We start from the raw sequence: 2,984 nt of genomic DNA, 5'->3' as shown, positions 1-2,984 counted from the left end.
CCTCCCACCCCTAGTGGCATGTTCTTTGTAAAGTGAATTTTAGCAAAGTTTAACCTTTTGATTTATAAATGTTGATTTTTTCATTAATTTCATATTCATTTTCTCCCACTATGGTCACAAGATATGTCAACATGTTATTTACCTCTTACTTTAAGTTCTTTAATTTGCATCTGTTGCACACCAAAAATTCAACATAATTAGGACTTTGCTTTTTAAATAACCTTAAAGATAAATACTTGGTTAGATTTGCTCATCACCCAGCTGGTGGACATAGGATGAATTCCCTTACCAAAATGTATAAACTAGCGGGAGCACTCTGCTTTTCATACCCGGATCCACCTGCTGTCCTGTTTTCCTGACTGTTAGGGTCAGATGGCCAACCTGAATACCACTGCTTCTCCCCTCAGTTATACCTGACAGTCTATTCAACCAGCCTCATCTCCTTAGTGGTCAGCAAACTTTCTCCATCCATAAACAGCATACAGCACAGAGAAAGAAAGAGTTAAAAATAACAACTTTATCCAAGTGAGAGAGTAACAAAGAACCCCTATGAGTGTAATGCAGTGCCCCAGGGTGCCTCAGCACACAGTTTGGGAACCACTGTTGTATTAGTTAGGATTCTTTGATTGTAAGTGACAGCAACCCCAATGACTAGAAGTCAGAAAGGGAAAAGGAGGATTATACTAAGGATACAGGGTAGGGGGAGGTTGCCAGAATCTGAGGACAGACAGATGGGAACTGACACCAGGACAGCAGAGACATCAATACTCTTATTTCCCATTTCTTTCTCTCTCTTTTTTTTTTTTTGCGGTACGCAGGCCTCTCACTGCTGTGGCCTCTCCCGTTGCGGAGCACAGGCTCCGGACACGCAGGCTCAGTGGCCATGGCTCACAGGCCCAGCCGCTCCGCGGCATGTGGGATCTTCCCAGACTGGGGCACGAACCCGTGTCCCCTGCATCGGCAGGCGGACTCCCGACCACTGCGCCACCAGGGAAGCCTTTATCTCCCATTTCTGTCTCTCTGGTCTACATTGTATAGTCTGGCTCCCCCAGCTTTACTGTTGCCAATAGTTCTTACCACATGGAGAGACTGTCTCAATTCCAAACTCCCGAAGGTGAGACTGACCTAGCTTTCGTCCACCCCTGGCCAAATAAACTCTAGCAAAGAAAAATAGTGTCTTAGAGCATAAATGTGGGTGGGGGCATATCATCGTTAAATACCCTCCAGAAGTGCTAATGTAGTGTTTAAAAAAAAAAAAAGTCTTAAATAGGAGCAAACACTCTGGCCCTTCCTGTAATCCTGACTTCTCCCCTGTTCTCACTCTCCCAAATGGTTCTCTCCTTTCAGACATGTTTCTACACTACAATGTGCTTCTGTTTCTCAGGCTCTGCTCTCACTTGTCTCCGCGCCAGGAATATCAGAGGAGAGAGTTCAGCTCAAATCCCTGGTATGTAATCACAGTCGAAGTGATTAGACTTTAGCAAATCCATGGACCCAGGTGATGCTTTGGGAGGCTTCCCCCCCCCAATAAGTGTACCCCATACTCTAAGCTAATGTCATTTTTCAGCTACACTAATTAGTGATACTGAAAGTGAATTGGGGCAAGGGATGCTTGAGGGTGGTCTTGAAGGACGCTATGAAGGAGGAAGAAGGTGCTAAAGACAAATGTTTGTAGGGATTCACCTGGGGTCCACGCAGTAGAGTCTACACTTACTTCAGCTAATGAGCATATGTTGAATGTCTTTGTACCAAGCTGGATATACACATAATTTCTGGGTGAACAAAAATAAGTAATTTCTACATAATGCTAAAGAAGTAAAGCAACCCAGAGAGGGCCACTTACCCCAATTGAAGCATTTAGGGAATGCTTCCTGGAGAAGAGAAGGCCTAAACTGAGTCTTACGGAATAAGAAATATCTAGCCAAGCAAAGAAATTTGGAAGTGTGTTCCATCTGGATGAAGAAAGAATAACATAAGTAAAAGTATTGACATGGGTTTTTTGTGTCATTAATTTGGACAGAGCCAGTGGAAATAGCTTGTCTCTGCTCCACGGTGTCTAGGGCCGGAGCTGGGAATCCTCAAACAGCTGGGCATGACTCAAATTGCTGGGAGCTGGGATGATCAGGTGGCTTCTTCCCTCACATGTCTGATGTCTGGCCTGGGATTACTCAGAAACTGGGCTCCGCTGGGGCCAGCAACTGGAGTGCCCAAGTAGTTTGGGTTTTCTCATAGCACAGGGGATAGTTGGACTTCTTATTAATCTTCTTTATACATCTGCATTCATCACCAGAGAGTAAGCACCAGGAAGGTGGAGGATGTATCTTATTTGTTTCATTCCCGGCACCTAGCATAGTGCTTGGGACGTAACAGGCATTCAAGAATTATGTGTAGGGTGAGGTAATGGAGGAGGACAGAAACTTAAGGCGCTTCACATCTAAGGGCCTCAGTTTTCTGAGACGTAGTTGGTAAGGGCTTCCTCTGAGAATTAGAGGAGGTAGCTATTGAGAAGGTCCTTGAGGACGGGGTGGGGGGGTACTGTTTGGGGAACTCTCTAAGGGGGAGGGGCATTAGGAGGCAGGGCCACCATGTACCCATCACAAGACTTTTTTTTTTTCCATGCTTAAAACTTTTTAATGAAGATAGTTCACAATAAGTTTCAGAGTCCTAGCATAGAAGACTCTTGAATATTTGGCCCCTGCCTATCTCCCCATTTTTTTTTTTTTTCACAAGACTTTCTGTAGCAGAGCCTGCCTCTCCGGATGAACACAGATGGAAGTTTGTTGTGATAACCCCGGGGGGTGGGGGACAGGTGGCGGTTTATTCAGAGTGTAGGAATAGGGTTAGGGTTATAAAGGAATGTCAAAATGCTGAAGAAAGTGGTCCAGGTGAGTAACTAGGGGGCCAGCTTCCAAGGGAAGGAAGGGAGAAAGCCAGTGGGAAGTGCAAAGAAGAAGGCACTGACCGGGAGCCAGGTTCAAGGTCAG

This window comes from Hyperoodon ampullatus, assembly GCF_949752795.1.
Source record: "Hyperoodon ampullatus genome assembly, chromosome: 11".
In the NCBI taxonomy this organism is placed as follows: domain Eukaryota; kingdom Metazoa; phylum Chordata; class Mammalia; order Artiodactyla; family Ziphiidae; genus Hyperoodon; species Hyperoodon ampullatus.
The sequence above is the reverse complement of the archived record's forward strand: the minus strand, read 5'-3'. Positions refer to the sequence as shown.